Source organism: Mus caroli, chromosome 8, assembly GCF_900094665.2.
Source record: "Mus caroli chromosome 8, CAROLI_EIJ_v1.1, whole genome shotgun sequence".
Taxonomy (NCBI): Eukaryota; Metazoa; Chordata; class Mammalia; order Rodentia; family Muridae; genus Mus; species Mus caroli.
The window spans coordinates 70,534,605-70,547,896 of record NC_034577.1 but is presented as its reverse complement, the minus strand read 5'-3'; the positions used below and the strand labels follow the sequence as shown (position 1 = coordinate 70,547,896).

The window sequence follows — 13,292 nt, the reverse complement described above, 5'->3', positions numbered from 1 at the left end:
CTCCTGAAGACTTTCATGCCTTCCTGAACAGGGCTCCATTCATAACACACAAATTAGGCCAGCAGCTAATTAAGCTTTTTTAAGGTTCTTAAGCTTTTTGCTTATGTGTTGTTCAGCTATGTAAGTTTTCACAAGAACCAGACACAACTCAAATTCTACACAGAGACATAGACATCCAAGGAGACCCCCGCGGGAGGCATGGGTCTTAGGTGGAACTCACTTGGAATGCTTTGCATTTCCATAAGTAAAACCTGGAGCCTTCATTAGCATGAGATCCCAAATTACACATATCCCAGAGGTAAGTTTGGAAGGGTGTAGGGAGTGCTTAGAAAGCCTTTCTTAATAAATCATTTTGGCAAGATAAGGATATTAAATGGTTGGCTCAAAAAATTATATATATATATATATATATATATATATATATATATATATATATATATATATATATATATATATATATGTATGTATGTATGTATTGCTGTCGTATCTTTCCTGCTAGTTGACAAGTGGAGTGTGTGTCCTTAACTCTGACGTGACTGACTCTCCATCTGACCACAGACCTTTGAACACGCAGCAAGCAAAGAAGCCATCTATGGTTTGGTAATTAAAGAGCCCTTTTCTTTTGTGAATAAGCCTCAGAGTCCAGTCCAAACACAAACGAGCAAGAGGGCATGGCCATTCTCTACCAACACTGCTATTTATTTTGTTGAACTTTTGGGTATGTTGAGGGGATTACAGTTATGACCCCTCACTACATATGTCAGAAGGTTTTAGAAATTAGTAAACATTACAAACAGATGAACAGAGATGAGAAAACAATCCCAGTCCTGGGGGGTGGGGGTGGGGGTGGATTCTCTGGGTGTGGTCAGTGTTCTCTTTGCTCCCATCAGAAATTAGGACTCTAAAAGTCTGTGACCACGGGGGTGGCAAATGGTTGCAAGCACACGTGCTTCTCGTTGAGACCATTTTCTGTACTTTGGAGAGCAATTTCTGTGGGTCCAACTCTTGAATCCCCAAGATCAAAGCATGTCTTTGAATCTTCAGTGTGGTGGCTAAGAAGGAGGTGGGGCACTTAGGAGCTGGCTCAGGGAATAAATTGCCTTCGACAGAAGCCTGAGCACTCAGTTCAGATCACCAACCTGCAGAAGAGGAGTAGGAAAATACTCTCAGAACCACAGGGGATGGAGACTCCAAGGAAACAAGGCTGTCCATAGTCACATGATCAGAGCTCATGTGAACTCACAGAGACCGCAGCAGCACACACAGGGCTGTCAAGGATCTGCACCAGATGGGATCCTAAAGTCCAAAGGCGATGGGAACATGTTCCCAGGAGTCTCATTGGGGAAACAAATGACTCTTATCAGTAGGTCCCAGGTCCAGAAGGTCAACAGAAAATTAACTAAGTGACATTTCTGGAGGTTCCATGTCTCATAATGCCATGTCAGGGCTTTTCCTTTAAAAAATTATCTCGGGTCTCTCTGGTCTGCCTGTCCCAGGCCAGGGTCCTGCTCCATGAGCTCCACGCAGTTCAACAAGCACACCCATTCTATGGGGTCTTGGTAGGGCCCAAGAACTGGCTCCTGTCCAAATGTGACTCCCAAAAGGCAGACGAACTCTGAAGATGGTTAGAGGGACTCAAAAGCCTCTGCATCAGTCCCAACTTCCAGAAGGGTCTGAAAGATGGATGCAGTTATCCTATGCACATTCATAAACAAACTGCCACCGGGCTCCGTATCCAAGATCAACTATGCAGAGCTGGCAGCAGCTAGAAAAGCTCTCCAGTTCCATCAAGGCCACGGTCAACTATGGCATGAACCCTGGGACCTGTTTGGGAGTGAGAATTTGATGCACGTTCAAGTGTCTCTGCTTGTGTTGGTGGAAAGGGACAAGATTGAGGGACTGCAGAATAGTGTGAACATCCAGTCAAATACTTGGAGAAACGAGAGAGGAACGTTAATGACACCACCATGAAGGCTGGCCACAGTGTCATCAGGCTGCAGATGGTCGCTACCAAATGTGCCAGTCAATCTGGCATGGCAGCCTACAGTACCAGGTGACATCTCTATGACTTCAAGAACCGCCTCCTGCCTCCCATGGACCATTGCACCATCAGCCTCCAGAGGGGCACCAATAAGTGTGCCAGCCAGGTGGGCATGACGGCTCCAGGGACCTGGAGGCACATCTATAACACCAAGATGGTCACCTACAAGGGTGACAACTCTTTTATGTCCCTGCAAATGGGCTACAAGCAGGGTGCCAACAAGAGTGGTCAGATCTTTGGACTGGGACAGCAGATGTACAGCCCTAAATATTGCCCAACAGCTGACAGTGGTGGTAAGGTGACAGCCAGGGTCAGGTCCCTGAGTACTTGGCCCTAATGCCAGGAGGGGGCCAGCTACTAACATCCAAGGGTGCCATGCACGTACCCAGCATCATCACTGATGTGTAGGTTCAGGGAGTTTTCTAATGCTAGCGTCATCACTAGTGTGTGGTTCGGGGAGTTTTCTGTTTGCATTAGGTTATTTTGATTTTTGAAACTGGGCTTCACTTTGTCGCCTTCTCTGGCCTAGAACTCATTTCAATCCTCCTGACTCAGCTTCTAGAGGGCTGGGATGACAGGCCTGTGTAATTCGTGCTCCCTTCTCACCCATCATGCTTTGCTTCCCTCCCAGGATTGGCCCACCAGGCAGGGAAAATGGCAGTCCTTGATGGGATAGCCAGGCTGTGGATTTCTCAGTGGTCTGTAGGAGAAGCTAGCTCCAAAGTGTTTCCCGTTTCTTCATCTCCTCTGCATCGGTTTGTGGTTTATGAAACCTTGAAAATTGCAGGCAGTTTCAATGAAAGATAACAAGAGGTATTGTGTTTTGTTTGTCCCCCCCCCACTAAAAAATGTGGGGGTGGGAGGCACCTGGGTTAAACTACTGCAAGCATCATGGGGACTGCATTTGCTACACCCAGACCCTCAGACCTCACCCTTCCACACCCAGTGTGAACATGTGAAGCAAGCCAAACAGGACGACCACACTGGCAGTCCTCTGGGTTCCTCTGGGTTAGGAGGGTCCCAGCTCTCTGCCTGCAGTGCTGGGCTCATCTTCCTCCAAAAGTGTGTGTGGCCTATAGGGGCTCCTCTGTGCTGCCAGATAATGGGAATTCCCTGTGTGCACCAAAAACAAAAACCAAATCAAACCAAAACTCTCCATTTCTAAGGAATACATTTTCTCATTATTTCATTATTTTAAACTTGATTTTATTTACACACACACACACAACACACAGACACACACACACAGACACACAGACACACACACACACACACACACACACACAGACACACACACCACACTTTACACTGCAGGCCTTTCAGCTTTCAGTTTAGTGTTTTATGGGATTCCTGAGTGAGCAAATGAGTGCTTCTTTGTTTCTTGGACCTTCTCTTGGACTCTTTTTCCTTCTAGTTCTTGTATAATTCTGATATGTTAGTTTTTGTTTCATCTTATTATATGTTGTATTATTACCACTTAGAAGCCTGTTTTCTTTCTAATGAAAAACAGAGAGTGGGTCCAGATGCAAGGGAAGGTATGGAGGAACTGGGTGTGGGGAGCACAGAACAGGGAGAACTGTAATCAGGATAGATTATTTGAGAAAAAAACATTTTCAATAAAAGAGGGGGAGGAAAAACCTTGAGGTGGCAGAATTCATCGCTGCTCACTGAAATGAGGTACAGACAGTAGGTCCCTCTCACTGCTTAGCTAGCCTAGCCCCTCATCTTCAAATGAAGAAAGCCACCAGCTTCCAGATCAACCTACAGTGACAGTCAGAGTTAGTAAACTTCATTTTTTTCATTTCATTATGTAGTTGATGTAGTTTCAAAAATTCTTGAGGAATGATTTTTAAAAGTCATTATGTAATTCTAGACAATGTGGTAATGCCTAGCTGGACCTTAGTGGGAGTGATACAGAGATGTTATAGTAACAAATAAGTTAATTAGGCTGAGATTTGAAGCTTATGTGGAAATACAGTATATCTATCTGTCTATGTTGTTCTGGTAAATTTGTTAGGTAGCACACATTGGGACTACTTTCATCTGGGAGTATGGGGGAGTGAACAGCTCATAGCTGGCATCCTTAGGGTTCCTCATGTTTGTCATGTGGTCTCTGGTTCCAAGAAAGCAGCACAGACAAGATCCCCCCACCAGTCAACAGCTTTTCAAGAGGGAAGCAATCCCGTTAAATTTAACATGTATAAGGATTACACAACTAATCCTGATTGTGTTAAATGCAAACATGTAGGGGGAGGATGAAGAGGAGGAGGAAGAAGAAGAAGAGGAGAGTGCCTCTTAAAATATGGGTAGAGTTTTGTTCTCCACAAATTAGTTTGACATAAAAAATGATAGTCGTATTAAATCCATGGAAAAGTGACAGGCAAGATGAGGTGCATCTATGATCCCAGCACCCTGGAGGCAGAGGCAGGAAGAGCAGAAGTTTGAGGGCAGCCTGGACTACATATCAAGCTTCAGATGAATCTGGGCTATGGAGTGATACTCTGTCTCACACCAGCATACTAAACAAACTAACAAAGAAACAAAACCTTTGTCTTCCATAATTCCAGCTTTTGAATTTCATCATATAAACATCGGTCTCCATATGGTTGTTCTGTATGAATAGACATAGTCTGAAGTCCTCTGAGAGCTCTGATCAGCTCAGTTTGGGTTATGTAATTAACACAGTCAGCCCTCTATGCCCAATCAGGTTTGGCTGTGGAACTTGTGCTGTCTAATAAACAGGCTCACATCACAGGGCTTCGGACAGCCAGGGTCACTTAGGATGGAAGGGAAGTTAAGGATTATCCTTGCATGAGAATAGGGTGTAGTGGGGATTTTTCCTGTCAACTTATGAATTTAAGTGAAAAGAGATATGCAAGTGACCAGAATCATTGTCTCATTTCCTCTAACCTGTGCCTATTGTTTTAAGCATGAGGCTCCATCCTCAAGTAGCCGATCTTCCAGATACCCCTGCTGTCTATGGAAGAGACTTAAAGCCATGACTCCCCTAGGGGTATGCTAGACTTGACGTGTGTGACACACATAATTTCTCAAAACTGACTATAGGCAATGAGGCAAAAATCTTTTGTTGCTGGTTTAGAGGGGCCGTTGTCTTAGGGGATAACCTGAGAAATGGGTGATGGCCATGAGTGGGCTCATAACTTTATTGTGAATGTGGGCGAAGCTTCTTGGTGTGAGTTCCACCATTGGCCTTCTGTGATCTTGCTGGAAGATTAGTCTACTCCATGCTTGGTTCTTATAGCAAGCTCTGCCACACTATGCTGGGTGACTTACGTGACCATGTGTGGCCTATCAAGATTATATTGAGCACTGAGAACCTCTGTGAGGACAGGTGTAGGGACTGCATGAAGACTTTGAAAAGGAAGACTCTGAAGATAGAGCTTTGGGCTCAAGTTGTCTTGTGAGTTCAGAGCCTGAACACCAGGATATACAGACAGAAAGCAAGAGAAGGTGCTGCTGAGCAGCATGGGTTTGACACCATTCACCCTAGAGTGTGATTTCTACCGCAGCACTGGTCTGGCTCAGCTCAGCAGCATCTGCACGCAGAGCTCATTGCCTTGTCTACTGGACACCAGGCCCACCTCCTTACTCCTCACTGGCCCTTCCACACAACTTGGAAGGGGACTTGTGGTATAACATGTCTGCAGTGTTCCAGGCTTAAGAACTCACCTTTCTACCCACACTTGAGATTACTTTAGGACAGCCCACTTGCACTGTCCTCTGCCTCACCCCCAGTACCTTCTCATGTCTCCTTCTTCTACTGGCCCCATTCCTCTTCCCTAACAGTCTCCATATTATCTTTAGGTAGTTTTTTTTTTAAATCTGATTTGATATATGAGTGGAAGTATAATATTTCTTGCATAGTCTGGCTTACTTCACTTAATATGATCTCCAGTTCCATCCATTTTCCTGAAATGACATAAGCCTTTTCCACTTTATGAACTAAGAAAACTCCACGGTATACATACATCATCTGTCTATGTGTAAATACATACTCACTGACTTTTGTTAAGCATCTGAGGTCTCTGTAGTGAGACATGCCAGCCTCCGTCGGCAGGTTTGTCTCATCAGTGCTCGTGTTCTGCTGTCTTAGTTTGCTTACAGCTGCTACGACAAAATGCTGACCAAAAGAAACTTGAGGAAGAAATCTTACACTTCCAGGTGACAGTCTGCCACTCGGGGAAGTCAGAGACTTCCTCAACGAGGACCTGGCAGCAAGGACTGAAGCAGGAGCTATGGAGGATGCTTCTTCCTGGTTAGCTTTCAAGGCTTCCTCAGCCTGCTTTCCAATATAACTCAGGACAGCCAGACCCACATGGGTCAGGCCTGCCTCTGTCAATAGTTCATTAAGAAAATCCTCCACAGATTTGGCTACAGGCAAATCCTACGGGGGCATTTCCTCCGTTGAGGTTCCCTCTCCTAGATGATCCTATTTTGCATCAACTTGACAAAATAAACACAGCAACACCAATCACAACTCAATCAGGTTTTACAGTTGTACATGACTGAAGGTCACTTGCAGGACTCAAAGATATACCTTTTTTGCTTACCCAGAATCCACTACTTGTACCCTGCATAAAAGCAAGGTAGAAGTGTCTTTGGGGGGTGGGGGTTGAGGGAATGTAAAGTGAAGAAGGCAGTGATTCTGTGTGTTTGGGGGTTAGAGTGGAGTTTTAAAGTTGGCCCCTGACAAGAATCCGCACCAAGATGAGCTTGTATAGTATTATTTATACTCTGTTCTCACAGTATAATTCAACTTATTTTTCAAGGCTTCCTGATAAAAGTTGTATTTTCCAGGAATTGGTGATGGAGTGACAAGGTGACTCTTCTGCCCCCAGTCAGTTCAAGGTGCGAATATATGAATCTCTCTGCCCCTAACCAAAATCTAAGGCCTAATTGTGGGCTTGTCTGTTCCAGACTGTTCAGGGTTCCAAGAGGCTTTGGCTCTGTGTCCCTGTATCTCTGGTTCCCACAGAACAGAGCAGACTTGGATATGGGGTCATGACGCAGAGAACTGGCCTGTCAGGATGGCAGGGCGACTTCCCACTGCCTACCAGAGTTTGCAGTCAACTTCTAACAAAGGGGAACTTTAATCTCATCACTGGATCTTTCCTGTTCTTTCCTGGAAGTGAGAAAGCAACCGGCATTAGTACACACACTCCTGGTGTCCTCCAGGATAACATCTGATAACCAAAGGACAGAAGGTGACTCCAAAGGTCTCCTGGGAACCACGCAGAAGCAATGGAGTGAAGCTGAAACACTGTGGGAATCACTCCCTGCCCAATGCATCTGTGCAGATAACCACCCTCAACTTCACATTCTTCATGGAGCCAGGGCTGGGCAGCTACACAAAATGGACAAGACACAGACAAGTAATCAATTTCCCCAAAGCAACAAGCCATGCTTCTCTACTCTAAGTTTCGGAAAAAGTAAATATGTTAATTTTTCCTGCTAAGAGTGAGGCACTTGAACTTTTCCTTTATGGTGGGAACAGGAAGGGACTGAGGAGGAGTGAGAGCTCAGCCTGGAAAAGTAATTAAATGTCTATATTTAATGCCATGACTTTGTTACAATATAAAATTGTAAAAGACAACATTACATTTTTTTCTTAATTGCTTGGTTAAGCACATCCGTAATTAAATCCAAATAAAAGTTTATTAGAGCACAAAGCTATAGGACTTTTCCCTTTTTAAGTTATTCTATTTGTTGCTTATTTGATTTAATCATTGTTCAATCTAATATCATACACATCAATGTAAAAACAGATTTTTGTTTATGAAAATCCTTATTTTCTAGATTATTTTAATGAACGTTTTCTTGGACTTTATGTTTAGCGGAGGAAGATCAGGCAAGTTCCGTGGAGCGCGTCTTGAACTTGCAGTTGGATGTGACTGTGCTTACGAGGCTGGCTTTCTCTTCGGTTCAACACATTAAGCACTATTGTTTCCACAGCCTTGCTGTGTCAAGCTGTTATTTCTGGCGTTTCATATAAGCACGAGGTCAAGAAGAATAGAAAACACCAAATAAATTTCTCAGCAGGAATTCCAGCTTCCCTTCCCCTATAAGTTCATACTTTTGATTTCTAGGAAGAAACAAAAATCTTCTAGGGGGATAAGATTATTTGAATTTGGCTCTCATGGCTTATAGAACACTGAAGTATAGTATTGTATATCTTAGTGGAGAATCTGTATGGTAGATACTACCTATAAATCTTGGATTGCCAGGAAAGAAAATTTTGATTCTTGTACTTGTGCATCCTGAGTCCTTCCTTAGACAATACTCCTCTAGGAATATAAATCCTGATGACATCTTATTTCTGGACTTCACATTGTTTGGATCTTTCTAAACTTTGATGTCTGAATGTCTTTAAAAGTGTTTAATCATCATAATGCATAAAACAATGTGCAGCAGTCTGACATTGTTTGCCTTTGTGTGGTTGGGGGAAGAAAAGGAAAATAAATTGTTTGTATAGTGCTGAAAATGAAGGTTGGGATTAAATTGACCTAAGGTTAATGATAGGATGGAGGTCAACTGTCAAGTAGCAAGAAAATGGTATCGCCTTGGCAATAATTAATGTTGAGCAATGACTAGAGTTCAGATTATTATAATGAGAGATGATATGGTGTTCCGACTGTCCAGAGGTCAGTGTTACTTGGCTTCCTAGAGTTGGAGGGTAAATAAGGAGAACTTTCTAGTAAAAACAATGTAACTTGATACAATGAGCTCTCTGTGACCCACAGTTCACAGGAGGCACTGTTAGTATGTATACAAAGTTTATAAAATATGTAGCAGTCAAAGTTTTAGGGCCACCTGCCCCTGGATGGGCATGCTGGGGGAATGAGTCAGGGAGGTGTTTATTTAACGGTAGAAAACAGAACAAAATTATAGTTTTCAGACTTGCATATGTTGGCTATCATCTTGAAAGTCTAATGAGTCTGTTTTTAAATCCCTCATTTTCTGAATGGCACCATTCTTCCCATAATATATCCCCAGTTGTCCTTGCCCTGATAATGTATTGCACCAATATATTATTAAAGCAACAGATATATTAGAGCCATACATTATCAGAGCAAAGCACTCTAGGGGTGATGTATTTCATGAATGATGGCTCCATCCTGGGCTGTGCAGGTACAGTAGCAGAGTCAGTTTAATGAGATGGAAGAGCCCAGGTTGCAGCCCTGGAATTGACTAACGTGGTAAAAAGTGACCTCAAGTGTACTGTGTATTCTGCTTTCTATTGGACCACTGTATGTGCTGAGTTTTAATTAAAAGAAAAAAAAACAGTGGCAGGAAATGGGAGAGGATGACTATTAGATGCTGTAGTCTTTGTTTTTTGTTTGCTTGTTTGTTTGTTTTTCGAGACAGGGTTTCTCTGTGTAGCTCTGGCTGTCCTTTGTAGACCAAGCTGGCCTCGAACTCAGAAATCTGCCTGCCTCTGCCTCCCGAGTGCTGGGATTAAAGACGTGCATCACCACACCTGGCTTTTGATGCTGTATTCTTTCTGATAAGAAAGTTTCTCTTGGAGGACAGTCCTAAGTCTCTTGGGTCAGATGTACACCATCTCTTGAGACAGGCTGTCAGCAGTGTTTGGTTTCCTGGCCCACCCCCACATCCAAGTACCATTTTTCCTTCAACTCTACCAAGTCCCCTAATCTTGGATAGGTTCTTTCCAAATCATGGTCAATAAATGAATAGGACCAGCCCTAAAGATGCTCAGTACTTCCAGAAAAAAAGAGCTGCACAGTTGGAGAAAACCAGTCAGCCTTGCCCTGCTGGTCCTGAAGAGTAGGTAGAAGATCCCAGTGTCTCCTCAGTTAGCTTTCAGAAAGGATGGATGCTGTCTTTTGCCACCTTCATTCTGTCAGTGACAGATCTAGGACTTCAGGCTGGGGGAGAGGTGGGCCTTGAGATACCCGTGGGTATACTGACTCCATACAGATATGGTTGTGACTTGTGTTGGCATCCTGGCTTCTTCTCTACTGTTGCTGTGATCGCATAAACACCACATTCACGTTTGGAAGAGTATCCTCCTTTGAGCACTCCCAAATCCCTCCAAATCTTTGCCAGAAGAGCCTCCTATTGTACGTCCCATGCTTCATCCCCCACCTCACCTTCACAGGCTGCCTGCCTTTCATGCTTTCTCTAGGTGCTGGTCACAGATTTTGATTTCTAGGGAAAAATAAAAATCGTCTAAGAGGTGAGATTATCTGAATTTTGCCATCATGGCTTACAGAACACTGAAAACCACTGTTCAGTTGCATTCTCCATCACCACTCTTACGCACTCTGGAAGTGAAGGCCAGGAATTGAGCTATCTACGTTCAGAGTGGGCCTTCTCACATCAGTGGGAGAGATGGCTCATTGGTTAAAATCGCTTTCCATTCTTAACAAGGGTCTGAGCTCAGTTTCTAGCATCCATATGGAGGTTCATAAATTTTGATAAATAATTTTTAGAGGCTTTAACACTTTTATGACCTTCAAAGCCACCAGGCATGCAGTTGGTGCATGTACATATATGCAGACAAAATACTCATATGAATAAAATAAAAATAAAATCGAGAGAGCGAGAGAGTGAGAGAGCGAGAAAGCGAGAGCGCGTGCGAGAGAGAGAGAGAGAGAGAGAGAGAGAGAGAGAGAGAGAGAGAGGAAAACTTCCTTATAGACTTGGCCACAGGCTAGCCTCACCAAGACAGTCCCTTACCCAGAGGGTGATTCTAGATTGATTCAAGTTACAGTAAAACCTAACCACAGCAGTTAGTGTGGGGATCTTTATTGCAAAACCCCAGCTGGATTGTAACTCTTTCTGGGAAAAAAAATTAGGTTTCTTGTTCATTGCCACTTGGGGCAACTAGGCATGACCTATTAAAAAAATCCAAGGAAAGGAACAGGATATTTGTAATAACTTAAAGGTAAGCTGTCTAGAAACTGCAATTGACAAAAAGAATTCCATAATCATGGTGCGAGAGAGGAGAGGGGTTGCCGTTTATATAGCAGCTTCTTGCATTTGAACATGTCTTCAAGAAAAGGTTGTTTACAGCCATTCAGATTCAGAGTATTCTCACAGCTGTGAACTGATTCTGTCCTTTCCCCTCTCTCTCTTCCTCCCTTCTTCTCCCCCTCCTTTCTTCCTTCCTCTCTCCCTTCTTCCCTCCTTCCCTTTCTCCATCTCTCTCTTCCTGTCCTCCTCTTCCTATCACTCTGTCCCCAGAAAAATCAGCAATCTCTTTCTACTGGAGCCACAGCCAGCAGCAGCCAGCACCTAGAGAGAACATAAAAGGCAGGCAGCCTATGGAGGGTGAGGTGGGGGATGTGGGTGTGGGGCGCACAATGGAAGGTTCTTCCAGCAAAGACTTGGAGGGATTTGGGAGTGTTCAAAGGAGGAGGATAGTCCTTCCAAATGTGGTTTTCACAGTAATTGTTGGGAGTATTTGTCACATGGGTTTTCTTAGACTCTTCTTGATTGGACATGTTTGTTAACTAACTGGCTACTTTCTAAGTGGATGACTTAGAGAGGTGGATCTATTCTTAATGGACTGAATACCTATTTTTAAGAGATTGACAGATATTCCTGGAGAGAGATGGAGGGAACTGCCATGAGTCTCTCTGCCTTTATTTTTTTTTCTTTGTTTGAAAATGCATTTCAAAGTGGCATGCACATGTATTCATTGTATGCAAAAAAGGGCAAATTCTGGGTGAGATTCATGGCGAAAGAGTAAGGAACCCATTCAGCAGGACTAGGGTAAAGGTCATTACTCACAAATGAACCCAAGTCCTCGCGCACGCACGTGTTCATCAGCAGCCTTGCCATGGAATACTGGGCGTTAAGAGGAACAATTCAGTGTCACTTCTAATACTTGTTTTTCCAAACAGATTGAGTCTCAACAATAGTATTACTATATCCAGTCTCCGAAGTGCCATGGGTTAGTCCATTAATTTTAAGAATTTTGTAAAGTGCACCCATTCAAAAGTAAGAAGTATAGATCCTTCAGTGAAAAATTTAACAATCATAGCAGAATAATAAACATACACACACACACACACACACACACACACACACTCACAAGCTTAGCCATACCATCTGTTACTATGAAAAAGTCCACAGAAGAAAAGACAAATATTTTAAATTGAGGCTACAAGTAAAACACATCTATCAGATCTCTTAATAAGTGGCTCTTGACATTTAAGAACCTAATTCTATGTGGTTCTGTACCAAGAGGGACTTCTACACACTTTCTTCATCTTCTGAGTTGAGTATTTAGGAGTCTCAAGTGGGTCGAGTGTGCTGAGGGCTTGCCAGCACTGTACCACAATAGAGGAGTCACTTAAGACATAAAACAGGTTTGCACAGATGTCTTTGGGGTCCTTTCCTAACATCATGATTTTAAACTAGAAAGTAGGCAAGTTAGCAGCTTGTTGGGACAGGAGTATCCAGTGACTGGCATGTGTTACTTTGTGTGACTCTGCTTCCTTAGGATGATTTGACAACACACAGCTGAAAGTCTTGTTGGTTTTCTTTGTCCAGAAAGTCTACTTAGAGGAATTTATTTGAGAATAATCACAGAGATTCAACAACTAGGACATTCGTTTTACTGTTACCCAGAATAGCTGGGTTTTTACGACAATGTAAATGTTAAAAACTAGAAAATTATTTCAGTCTATCATGAAAGAAACAGTGGGCATCTATGTATATTTCTGAAAAAAAATCACAGAAAACAGTGAGTGATGCCATCATATGAAAAGACCGTGTTCCACAGCAATAGTACCCAATTGTTCCTCTTTGGTTAATAAAATGCACACTTGTGAACACACAGGCATACTTCCTGGATCCCTGCGCATTTACAGAACTCAAAGATGCAAGCTCAGATGTTAACGGTGATTGCTTTCGTGTGGCACAGTTATATGAATTTGGTGTTTGCTTATTTGCAGTAGTTTCATTTTCTAAATGGAACCAGTTGAAACTTACTTTAAGGCACTAGGATGGGAAGGTGGGCTAGGGTGGTAGAGAGGGAAGGAGCGAAGGAAGGAGAACAGGCTGGAGGTACAAGCCAAAACCACAAGAGCCTCAACTGCTAAGCTGAGTAGGATATTTCCTCCATGTGGTTTATTTTATCGGTGTTATGTAAAATTGGTAAGTCACCGTTATCTAAAGTATTGACAGGCTCATTTTATATTCAGAATTTGAGACATTTTGATTCTCTGCCAAACTCAATAAGCTTCAGTAGGAATGAACC

At 43.1% G+C, this 13,292-nt stretch overlaps 1 pseudogene; it reads left to right on the top strand.

Moving 5' to 3' along the window:
* Positions 1-1,512: 1,512 nt before the first annotated feature.
* Positions 1,513-2,402, top strand: LOC110300691 (annotated as a pseudogene).
* The last annotated feature ends 10,890 nt before the right edge of the window (positions 2,403-13,292 follow it).